The sequence below is a fragment of the Gopherus flavomarginatus genome, chromosome 4, assembly GCF_025201925.1.
Source record: "Gopherus flavomarginatus isolate rGopFla2 chromosome 4, rGopFla2.mat.asm, whole genome shotgun sequence".
NCBI lineage: Eukaryota > Metazoa > Chordata > Testudines > Testudinidae > Gopherus > Gopherus flavomarginatus.
The window spans coordinates 187,607,938-187,621,305 of NC_066620.1; positions in this window are offsets into that span (position 1 = coordinate 187,607,938).

A 13,368-nucleotide genomic window follows, 5' to 3' on the forward strand; every position below is an offset into this window, starting at 1 on the left:
ATCATATCTCCACTTAGTTAACTCTTATCCAAGCTGAATAGTCCCAGTCTTTGTAATGTCTCCTCATACGGAAACTATTCCATACCCTTGACAATTTTTGTTGCCCGTCTCTGAACCTTTTTCATATCTAATTTATATATATTTTAGATGGGGGCAACCAGAACTGCATGCAGTAATCCAGGTGTAGGCATACCATAAATTTATATAGTGGCATCATGATATTTTCTATCTATTTATTATCATCTATCCCTTTCCTAATAGTTCCTAACATTCTGTTAGTTTTTTTGACTACTGCTGCATATTGAGTGGATGTTTTCAGAGAATTATCCACAATGACTCCAAGATCTTTCTTTAGTGATAACAGCTAATTTAGATCCCATCATTTTGTATGTATAGTTGGGATTATGTTTTCTAATGCGAATTACTTTGCATTTAACAGCATTGAATTTCATCAGCCATTTTGTTGCCCAGTTACCCAGTTTTGTGAGATGCCTTTGTAATTCTTCGCAGTCTGCTTTGGACTTAACTATCTTGAGTAATTTAGTATTATCTGCAAACTTTGCCACCTCCCTAGGGTTGCCAGTTTTGGTTGGACTTATTCCTGGAGGTTTCGACACATGACATAATCTTTAATTAAAGATTGATCTTTAATTACTGGAAACTACAGGGCAATCCTGGAGGGTTGGCAACCCCACACCTCATTGTTTACCCCTTTTTCCAGATTATTTATGAAGATGTTGATCAGCACTGGTCCCAGTACAGATCCCTGGGGGACACTGCTATTTACCTGTCTCCGGTCTGAAAACTGACAGTTTATTCCTACCCTTTGTTTCCTATCTTTTAACAAGTTACTGATCCATGGGAGGACCTTCCCTCTTATCCAATGACTGTTTACTTTGCTTAAGAGCCTTTGGTGAGGGACTTTGTCAAAGGCTTTCTGAAACTCCAAGTACACTATAGCCACTGAATCACTCCTGTCCACATGCTTGTTGATCCCCTCAAATAATTTTAATAGATTGGTGAGGATGATTTCCCTTTACAAAAGCTGTGTTGACTCTTCCACAACAAATCATGTTAATTGATGCGTCTAATAATTCTGTTCTTTACTATAGTTTCAATCAATTTGCCTGGTACTGAAGTTAGGTTTACTAGCCTATAATTGCCAGGATCACCTCTGGAGCCTTTGTAAAATATTGGCATCATATTAGATATCCTCCAGTCAACTGGTGTAGAAACTGATTTATGTGATAAGTTACATACCACAGTTAGTAGTTCTGCAATTTCATATTTGAGTTCCTTCAGAGCTTGGCGGGTGAATACCATCAGATCCTGGTGACTTACTACTGTTTAATTGATCAGTTTGCTCCAAATCCTTCTCTACTGACACATCAATCTGGGACAGTTCCTCAGGTTTGTCACCTAAAAAGAATAACTCATGTGTGGCAATCTCCCTCACATCTTCTGCAGTGAAGACCGATGGAAACAATTCATTTAGCTTCTCTGCAATGGCTTTGTCTTCCTTGAGTGCTCTTTTAGCACTTCCATCATCCAGTGGCCCCACTGATTGTTTGGCAGGTTTCCTGCTTCTGATGTACTTAAAAAAAAATGCTGTTAATTTTTTCAGTGTTTTGCTAGTTGCTCTTAAGTTCTTTTTTGGTCTACCTAATTGTACTTTTACACTCAACTTGCCAGAGTGTTTGCTCCTTTCAATTTTCTTCAGTAGGATTTGACTTCCAATTTTTGAACTATGCTTTTTTGCCTCTACCACTTCTTTTATTCTGTTGTTTAGCCATGGAACTATTTTTTGGTCCTCATATTATTCTTTTTAGTTTGGGGTATACATTTAACTTGAACCTCTATTGTGGTGTTTTTAAGCACTTTCCATCCAGCTTGTCGGCATTTCACTCTGGTGACTGTTTCTTTTAATTTCTGTTTGACTACTGTGACACTCTGTACCTCGGGTGAGCGCCGCGTAACCTCTGTATTCATCATTTTAATATAATTGTGATATTTCATATAAAGCGTGCCATGTCAGGTATCATAGGAAAGGTTATAATCTGCTGAAAGCCATTGTTCTATCTAAATATGTATATCATTAGTGCATATGAAGTTATGAGAGTGTTGTATGTTTGTCACTAAAATATGCTGAGAGCTGGGGAATCACCCCGATATTAGCTCCCCAGAGACAAGAAGAAGGGAGGGTGTAAACAATCTGGGTGGGTGTAAACAACCATCAACAGCCATTGTCCAGCAAGGGATTTACAATTCAATGACTCACTTGCACAAGGCCACAACAGGTGAATTGCTCAACCTTTCCTGGTGACTCAGCAATGCCCACCAATCATGCCTGGACTTGTGTTCTCCAAGCACATGGATTGAGGATATAAAATAGGACACAGAGGCCATATGGTGTGTCCTTTCTCCTCTCCCACCTACACCGAATACAATGAGAATGCTGGAACTAAGGAGAGTGGTCCCAGGCTAATAGGAAGAGCCTGCATATGAAAGACTATAACTAACCTGTAGTATCCAGTGATGTGAGAAAAACTGCTTAGTCCAGATTTTGCCTAGTCTAATAAGGTTGAGAATTTAGACTGCATGCTTATCTTTTATTTTCCTGTGGTAACTACTCTGACTTTTGCCTGTCACTTATAATCACTTAAAATCCATCTTTTGTAATCAATAAACTTACTCTAGTGTTTATCCTTACTAGTGAGTTTGACTGAAGTGCTTGGTAAATCTGCTCAGGTTACAAAGACTGGTATATGTCCACTTTCCATTGATGAAGTGGTGAACCAATTCATAAACTTGCATTGTTCGAAAAAGGATCTTAAGCAGTGCAAGGCAGTATATTCCGGTGGTTCAAGGCTGGGAGCTGGAGGGATTTGTCTGGTGCCTTTCTCTGTGTGATCTGAGAGTGGCTCTGGATGGTGGGGCTCCACATGTGTTTGTATTGAGTGGTAACAGCACCTGGAGAGGTTTGCTGCTTGTCACCAGTAAGGCATTGTGAGAGACAACCCAGATTAGGGAGTTAAGGGGGTACAGCGGTCCCACAGTCCCAGGTTGCACTCTGGGGATTCCATCACAACTAATTTCCTCATTTTTATAGTTTCCCTTTCTGAAATTAAATGCTACTGTGATGGGCTTCTTTGGTATTTCCTCCCCACCCAAAGAATGTTAACTTCAATTATATTATGGTCGCTATTACTGAGCATTCAACTATATTCACCTCTTGGACCAGATCCTGTGCTCCACTTAAGACTAAATCAAGAATTGCCTCTCCTCTTGTAAGATTCAGGACTAGCTTCTCCAAGAAGCAGTCATTAAATATAACTATACAGAATGTTTTAAAGAACTTTTATTAGATCAAACTTTACCCTTTTTAAAAGCGCTTCTAGATCCTTGGATGTAAGTACTGCTTATCCTTAGATGGTAAGTGCTATTAAAAACTGGAAAGCGTTGCTATAGGCAGAGCTGGCAGTGATGCCTACAGTTAAGGTTGCCTAACACTTTCCACTTTTATAAGGCCCTGTTTTCTGTTGCTTATAACTTTGCTAAAATTTAACATTTGGGCTGACATTTGCCACACCATGCGTCTGCCTCAGTCTGAATTGTTCTGGAAAGTTTCAGCAAAGTCAGTCCAGTAGTTTCAGAGAAAGGCTAGGGGAAAATACCTTGTCTTGCCAATGTTGAAAACTATTTTTATAACTGTTTAGTTGAGAAGCTCTAGCACCTCATTGCTTTGGAGCAATGAAATTTGGTGAAATTTGGCAGCAGTGGTTGCTCTGGAGTCAGATATACCTGTTTACTATCCTGTTAAAATCCACAAAATGTGGCCAAGTTATAAACCTCTGAAAAGGTTTGTCAGTTTTGCAGTTAAATTTGTTGCAAATTCTGTCTGTGCTGAGCATGCTCCATGGCTGCAGTCAGGGCCGGCTCCAGGCACCAGCTTATCAAGCAGGTGCTTGGAGCGGCCACTCCGGAGCGAGGCGGCACTTTCAGGTATTCAGCGGCAATTCAGCGGAGGGTCCCTCACTCCCACTTGGAGTGAAGGACTTCCCACTGAATTGCTGCAGATCGTGATCGTGGCTTTTTTTGTGTGTTTTTGTTTTTTTTGTTTTTGGCCGCTTGGGGCGGCAAAACCCTTGGAGCCGGCCCTGTCTGCAGTTACTGAACGGGACTTTCCCTGCTATTGCTCCTCCTGATTGCTAGGCCACTCTGACACCAGGCACTGGAACTGAGAGCAGGAAGATTGTCTTTCCAGGGCTCTTAATTCTCCTGCTGTTGGTACCTAGGTAACATGGAAGAAGTAGACGCATCTGGACTCGAAAGGAGAGCTTTGAGGAGCAGAAGAAGACAGGGGCGGACTAGAGGGTGGGGACATGAGCAAAGGAAGCCTGTGGTAGCCTGGGTGGAGGGGGATAGAAACAGGAACAGGTCAAAAAGGGGATATGCTGGGGAGACACGCTAAGGAGAAGGCTGTAGGAGAGAGGGGCAGAAGGGTCTATAACCAATTACAGCATATTTTCTTCCAGAACCTGGAATTGAACTCGGGATTCCTGAGTCTCAACATTCACCTGCTGTATAGCAAATATCTGAAGGAAAAAAAAAAAACCACTAGCACAATGCATGTGTCTCATCCTCTTCCAGTGGCTGGTATACCTAGATGGTAAGAGCCTACTACAGCTATCCGTTATTCCCTTAGCTCAAGTGACAGAGGTCTGTACTGTGGATCAAAAAGTTCCAATTCTTATGATGATCTATTAAAACCTCTGGGACCAAGTGACTAGGACACATGTGCCATTGTCCAAATACATTCAAAACACTGTGTTAAAGTTAAGGTTGCAAAGTCAAACACTCATACGTTGTATAATACCCAATGAAGGGTATTGTCTGTACAATCTTAATTTGCCTCCTTCTGCCTATGCATTTAGAAATGGTCTTTATTTGATCACACATGGAAGTGGTGGTACTTTGGGAATGAATCAGGGCTGTGTAGGAAGTGAGGCTGTAGGACCACAGTTTCATTTGTTGCACAAGTTGGAAAGTAGAATGAGGCAGCGGACTGCAGCACGGTGGTGTCATGGTTAAAGCAGTGGAATCCCACCTTGGAGCATTGATACTATTCTTGCCTCTGCCATAGAATTCCTGTGTGATGCTGGGTAAAGGTATGTCTATGCTACAGGGATGTGGCTATGCTGGCATATCCCTGTAGCATAGATGCAGCATACACCAATAGATGTTTCCATCAGTGTAGGAAAGCCACCTCCCTGAGTGATCATAGCTAGGTTGATAGAAGTGTTCTTCTGTCAGTCTAGCTTCCTCTACACGAGGGGTTAGGTCAACATAGCTCCGCCACATGGGGGAGGATTTTTCATGTGCCTTCACGACGTAGCTATGTTGACCTAAACTTTAAATACAGACTAGACCTTAGTCACTTAAACCAAAGTTTTCATACATGGCCATTAATTGTCGGTTCCTCGTTTTCTGAGTACTCAACTAGACACTCCTGGCAGCTGATTTGCAGAAGGGCTGAGCACTCTCAACTGCAGTCAATGAGAGCTGTGCTTTGGAAATATGAAGTGCTATAAACATGCTACATTCGCTGAAAAAATGAGGCCCTAAGTATCTAAAGTTTGGAGCTCAAAATTAGTGGATGTTCTTTTTGACAACTTTGTCCTTAATCTCTGTGCCTCTATTTCCCATCTGTAAAATGGGGATCATAGTACCATTTCATCTTATGAGGTGCTGGAGAAAAGAAATTCCGTAACATTTGTGAAGCAGTCAGATACTGCAATGATGAGCACCACAGAAGAAAACTATGAGGAAATTTAATAATTCTATATTCAATACAGGGTTTGGATGGTGTGCAGTACACTGCGGCATGGGACTACACATAAAATACTGAAGATAGCTAGTTATTCAACATATATTTTTCTGTTCAGTGAGCTCTGTCCATCCCCTGCACTTAATGTGGGAGTTATCCTATTCAAACAATAGTATGTGATCATGGAATTAAAGACTGTGTCATAGTGCATATGCACAAGGAGGGAACCTTCATTTTGCTGTTCTTAAGTTCTGACTGCCTGATTTTGAAATCTTAATGTCCTCTAACATAGTTTTTAATGTAATATAATATAGACTGATAATTGAATCATTGGTGAATGAACGCTAACGACACCCATGTGAGGATGGTAAGTATTATTGTATGGCGCTCTATTCTGATCAAGAATCACAGCTGCTGAGTGATGCTTCTTCTGGAATCACATAGTTGTTCCTTGGAGCAGGCAAGCCAATAGTGATATAGAGTTAGAATGATACAGCTGAAATACTAGAAGACACTTGAGGGAAGGAAGAAACAGATATCACTTACATAATAAGCATTCTGAATATATGAACTAATTAGAGTTGACGTGTGTCACATGTAACTGGAAAGGTAATTTTCTCTGGATTTGCAATAAAGTCTTGAAAATGATCCATAACCCTGATGTCATACAGTACTTATGATCTCAGAGTAGTCAAATGAATGATGGTTGATTTGCTAGAAGATAATTAATTTGCAGGAATAAACTCAAATAGTAGAACTCATTCATTTGTAAAACTTTCCAAAAGCCTAGTGTGAGTCTTTGTGGCCTTGACATATGCACACACAATCTTGTTCACATCCATAGACTTCAACATGCAGATCATGGAACAGACTATTGAATAGTCTCTCAAGCAAGCTGTCGGAAGCCCCTCTTGTTGAATAATTAAAACTGGACTGAATGAATTACTAGAAGGTATTCTTCAGGGGCTAGTCCTTCACTGCAGAGAGATGGCCTAGATGACCTGGGCTTTCTCAGTCTCTGTGTAATGTGATGTTACAGTATCATCTTATTTTTGAGATGAGGGCAGGATTTCAGAAGCTGCAAGTGCTAAATTGAACCTATTTGAGGATTGGGACAGCTATGTAGGCCATTAAAAAGATTTTGCTACATAAGTGCAAGGAGTAAAAGCATCTATTTTGCTCCTTGTCCACCTGGAAGTGACTTCTTATAAAACTGTCAGCAGAGCAACTTGTAGGAAAAAATCAGTGGTGCGAGGTTGATGCGCCCTGTTCCAAAGTCATCAGGATTCCCTGTCAAGTCAAATGACTGTGATCGGGGAACTCAGGCCCCTGCTTTGATTTGAAGCCCCCACCTCCCTTTGCTTCGGTTCATAACTTTGTGAATCCTTTAGTTTAGAGGTCTTCTGTGTTCAGGATCTATCTCTAGCTCCTTTTCTTTTTCTCCCGGAAAGATTGTACATGATCCCTTCAGCTGTTTGATTGTATGAATATGTGAAGAATACTCTCTTCATTTAAAAAAAGCCATGTATTTTTACACAGAGCTACAGCAAAAAAACAATTGAAGTTTGATAACTTGGCATGGGCGTGTCCTCACTGAGAATGAATACCTGTACTGATGGTACTACTGATTTTCATATTTAAGTAAATATTTGGGGGTGGGGCTACTTAAATGAAGCTGCTATAGAATTTGGAGTCTGAAGCCACTAGGTGCTGTAGAATTTGGGAAACTTGCAGCAGAATTCAGGTTCAGCTTGCCTTGGGGTACTTGGGGCCTTTATTTGTAGTTTAAAGTTAAGAGCCCGAGGAAGCCTGCGACACACTGTACCTCAAAATAACACTCTGTAGCCCCCATATTCATGACTTGTATATGGTTATGGTATATTTTGTACAAAGTACGCCTTGTGAGATGATATTTGAAAAGTCATATTTTGCTGACCATCACTGTCCTGTTAAAATGTGTGTATCGTCATTGTATGTATGTGATGCTATGAAATGTTGCTACATGTTTGTTACTGAAATAGGTGAGTTTGGGGAAATGCCCACAAACTAGCTCCTTAGACATAACAAAGGAACTGTAAACAAAGGCCTTGCATGTCATCCCCAGAGATTGCTCGAGCCTCACGTACACAAAAGGTGTGAGCAAGAAATATACAATTCACCTGAAAGACACTTTGAATTTCACATATACAGGAGACTGCTCTGTCTGCACCTCATTAGGTGGGTATTCCTCAAAGAGAGGAAGAGGGTATAAAATAAGACAAAGTGACATCATTTTACCGCACCTCCTCCTCTTTTCTCATAGAGTAAGATCTTTTGAAAGACAAAGGAAGCATTATTGAACTTGAGCAGTGGCTCTCAATCTTTCCAGACTACTGTAGCCCATTCAGGAGTCTGACTTGTCTTGTATACCCCCAGGTTTCACCTCACTTAAAAACTACTTGCTTACAATATTAGACATAAAAATACAAGTGTCACAGCACGTTACTGAGAATGGCTTACTTTCTCATTTTTACTATTTTAAAATAAATCAATTGGAATATAAATATTGTACTTGCATTTCAGTGTACAGTACATTTCAGTGTATAGAGCAGTGTTTCCCAAACTTAGGATGTTGCTTGTGTAGGGAAAGCCCCTGGCGGGCCAGTCCGGTTTGTTTACCTGCCGTGTCCGCAGGTCCAGCCGATCGCGGCTTCTTCTGGTCGTGGTTCACTGCTCCAGGCCAATGGGAGCTGCTGGAAGCGGCGGCCAGTACGTCCCTCGGTCCGGCGGCCCGCACCACTTCCAGCAGCTCCCATTGGCCTGGAGCAGCAAACTGTGGCCAATGGGAGCCACGATCGGCCGGACCTGTGGACACTGCAGGTAAACAAACCGTCCTGGCCTGCCAGGGGCTTTCCCTGCGCAAGCAATGTCCCAAGTTTGGGAAACACTGGTATAGAGCAGTATAAACAAGTCATTGTCTATATGAAATATTAGTTTGTACTGACTTCGCTATTGCTTTTTCTGTAGCCTGTTGTAAAACTAGGCAAATATCTAGATGAGTTGATGTACCCCCTGGAAGACGTCTGAGTACCCCCAGGGTACATGTACTCCTGGCTGAGAACCACTGAACTAGAGGAGTGGTTCCCAGACTAGGGATCCAGCCTGCAAACTAAGAACTGTGAACTGCCTGCAGTATCTGGTGGGGTGAGACAGCTGCTTACTTCAAATTTTACTTAGTTTGGTAAAGTTTAGGAATTAGACTGCGATTTTATAATTGTATTTCTTTTTGTAACCAATTCTGACCTTTTATGCCTGTATCATTTATAATCTATCTTTCTATACTTAATAACTTGTTTTAATATTTTATCTAAACCCATAAGCTTTGACTGAAGTGGTTGGGGAATCTCTGCGCAGGTTAATAAGGACTGGTGCATATTCATTTTCTTTGATAAAATGATGGAGTTATGAGTTTACGCTGTCCAAGAGATTCTTGAACAGTGTAAGACGCACAGTTCTGGGGTGCAAGGCTGGGGGGATTTGCGGGTGTCTCCCTGGATACTATTCATGAGTGGCTGAAAGAGCATTCATGTAACTTTGGCTGTCCCTTCACATACTGATGGCTGTGTGAGAGCAAGGGCTGGAGATGCTGCTTTTCACTAGCAGAGCAGTATTAGAGACACCCTGGGATGGAGAGTTAAGGTGGCACAATTATTCCCCAGTTCCAATTGTAACCTGGGGATGTCTCAAAGCCCCTCTTGCTTTTAATATAATATATGAACAGCCTTTCATATAAATGTGCCTCTGCCAACTGCTGGCATCAGTGAGGTGCTCCAGGTAGAAGATTCCATCAGTCTGACAGATAATTACTCCCCAGACAGCTGCCGCTTCCTGACCTCCCCACCATGTCTGCTGAAACATGGTGGGCTGGGAAGCTAGTAGGATTATAGCTTCAGTCAAGGCACCACCCATAGGAGCCCAGACTGGAGGATCGCCTGACTTCACCAATTGGTCCAACTACGCTGTATAAGCCAGAAGGAGCCATAGGAAGTTTGTTCGAGCAACATGGTGATTTCCTGTTGTGAATGCATTGTGCCTGTGCCTGCCTCCTGCACCCAACTCTGTTTCTGATTCCTGTTTGGCTCCTGCCTCACCACTGCCTTCACTCTTGTTCCCACCATGCTCCTGCTCCTGCTCCTTGCCTCTTCTCCAGTCATCAGTTGCCAGTCCTGGCTCAGACCTCAGCCTCCAACTTCTGACCCTGACTCTGGCTTGACCCTTGGCTCTGGTAACTGGCAGTTGACTTTAGTGCTGACCTTGGGCTTTGTTCCCCAACCTGGATGCCTGCTCCACCCTCTAGATCTGACCCTGCTCTGACTAGTAGGCTAGACCACCTACATCCCAGTCATTAAGAGCAGATTTACAATTTTAGGGCCATTCTCTACAATTGGATCTACCCACTTCTGGATTCTATGGCAATTTTATTACAGTGTACTTTTCTCTTTCCAACATCCCAAACCTTCAGTAATCATTGTGCACATATTTGGGGATCAGAGTGGATACTTGTCTGAATCTGAGTTCCCAATGTGATCCTTGGATGCACAAATGAGAATCTCGAGATTGTTAGAGAGATTATTTTACCTCTGTATTTGGTACTGGTGGAACTGCTTCTGGAATTGTGTGTCCAGTTCTAGTGTCCACAATTCAAGGAGGATATTGATAAATTGGAGAGGGTTCAGAGAAGAGCCACAGAAATGATTAAAGGACTATGAATCATGTCCTATGGTGTTAGACTCAAAGGGTACATCTACACTGCAATTAAACACTCAGGGCTGGCCTGTGCCAGCTAACTCAGGCTTGCAGGGCTCAGGCTAAGGGGCTGTTTAATTGAAGTGTAGATGGTTGGGCTTATGCTGGAGCCCAGGCTTTAGGGCCCTGCGAGGTGGGAGAGTCCCAGAGCTCGGGCTATAGCCCAAGCCCATATGTTTACATTGCAATTAAATAGCCCTTTAGCCCAAGACCCATGAGCCTGAGTCAGCTCGCAGAGGTCATCTGGCGGGTGTCTAATGGCAGTGTAGACATACCCAAAGAGCTCTGCCTATTTAGCTGAAGAGGTGACTTGATTAAAGTCTTTAAGTATCTACATGGAGAACAAGTATTTGATAATGGTCTGTACAGTCTTGCTGAGAAAGGTATAACATGATTGAATGGTTGGAAATTGAAGTTAGACAAATTCAAACTGGAAATAAGGGACAAATTTTTAACAGTGAGGATAATTAACCATTGGAACAATTTACCCAGGGACATGGTGGATTCTCCATCGCAGACAATTGTGAAATCAAGATTGGGTGTTTTTCTAGAAGATCTGCTCTAGGAATTATTTTGGGGAAGTTCTGTGGCCTGTGTTATCCAGGTCAGACTAGATGATCACACTGTTCCCTTCTGGTGTTGTAATCTATGAATCATCTGGTACATACGTACGCAGAAAATGTTACATATGCAACTAATTTGTGATCTATAATGAACCACAGATGTGCATGGAACTTTGTATTCAAATAAATTACAGGTTCCTCCCTTGGTGAGCTTATGGCTTAAATTAGGCATGCAGTATATTGTGTGATACCGCAGGGCCAGGCAGCAGTGGGAGAGTGGTAGAGGGGAAGTATATAAACTCTAGGCTAATTAAGGCGTGGTTCCCTGCAGACTAGGGAGGGTTGCTACAGGTTAATTGGAGCACCTGTAGTCAATTAAGTCCCTGTTAGCAACCTAATAAAACCCCCTGCTTCAGGCAGTCAGAGAAGCAGGAATGAGAGAGAACTGGAGCTTGGAGGGGTGTTATGAGACTTGAAAGATCAGAAAACCAGAGTAAGGGAGACCCTGCCCCAGCAGGGGAGGGAGACTCCCTCCCCCAGCGTTTAAGGACCGAAGGTACCCACTCAAGGGGGAAGAGGGTAAGAACTTGCAGGGATTGAGAGGGGCTGGGACTCAGAGTAAGGAGCAAACTCAGAACCCTCCCCCGGCTTCCCTCCTTTACCACCTTCCCGGGCCACTAGCAGGGCCCTCAGTTCCCCAAGAGCATGGGCAAGGGGTGGCGTCTTAGCCACCGCCAAGAAAAGTGCAGGACCCACCAAACAACATCGGCCATCTTGTCACAATTGCATCAGCCTCTCCACTCCCCCGCCCCCCAAAAACAATACTGACATTGGCTTAAATCATGAGATTTTTTTTTTTAAATCTTTTTGAGTTTCTTGTGTTCGCTTTCTGATGTTGGAGCATTTAGGGTTCATATTTTCTAGCTTTTGACTGCAACAGTGTAGGCTAGAAACATACATTTTATTTTTTAATGAATGCTGAGATTCACAGGCAGTAATCTTATTCCAGAAGCTGGAGCTTTATGAAAAACACCAAATAATATGAGCTTTGCAATGAAATTGGGAGCTGGTAACACAGGACACGAGATGAGAAAGGGTGAGTTGAGAATTAAAATGCTGTTAGAACACGGTGTTAAAGAAAATATCACTCAGTATTTACACCTGCGGCATAAATGCCATCATGGAATAACTTCACTCAATTCTTTCACATTTACTATAACGAGATATGCTATTTTAGCTTTCTACTCCCTACATCAATCTAACTGAAGGGTCTGCTTTCTCTAATCAGGCTTAACCCATCCCTGGAGCAACTCTGTTGAAACCAATGGAGTTATTCCAGGGATGAACTTGTCCCATTGTGCCTAACTGTCCTACTAATAGATCTGTCTTGGGTCCAAGTATTCTCTCAACTTGTTCTATAATTATCCTAAAATTGGATTTTTCTGAGTTTCATCATTTTACAGTTTTTTATAGTGCTGGCAATTAATTATTCAGAGCCATGAATGCTCTCGGCAGCTTTTCCCACTGGCTTTTATGGACACTAATGTATATAACTAATGTAACGTGGAATGTCTGCACACGCCAATATTTCAGAGTGAAAAGGAAGTGATTTTTTTCTTTAATATTACACACGTCGTGCCCAGCATTTTCTGCTCTGATGTTCTTTCAAAATCCTTTGTGAGCCATTTGAAATTTCAGTGCCTAAGGGTATGTCCACACTACGAAATTAGGTTGATATTATAGAAGTCGATTTTTAGAAATCGATTTTATACAGTCAATTGCGTATATCCACACTAAGCACATTAAGTCGGCAGAGTGCATCCTCACTACCGTGGCTAGCATTAACTTAGGGAGCGGTGCGCTGTGGGTAGCTATCCCACAGTTCCTGCAGTCTCCGCCACCCATTGGAATTCTGGGTTAAGCTCCCAATGCTTTATTGGGCAAAAACATTGTCGCGGGTGGTTTTAGTTACATATTGTCAGTCACACCCTCCCTCCGTGAAAGCAATGGCAGACAATTGTTTTGCACCTTTTTTCCTGGGTTACCTGTGCAGACGCCATACCACGGCAAGCATGGAGCCCGCTTAGCTCACCATCACCGCTGCTGTTGTGGGCAAGTCTACTGTGATCCAAGTAGCCAATGCAATTATTGATTGTCTGTTATCAACAGTAGTGACTCTGGGAAACGTGCGGG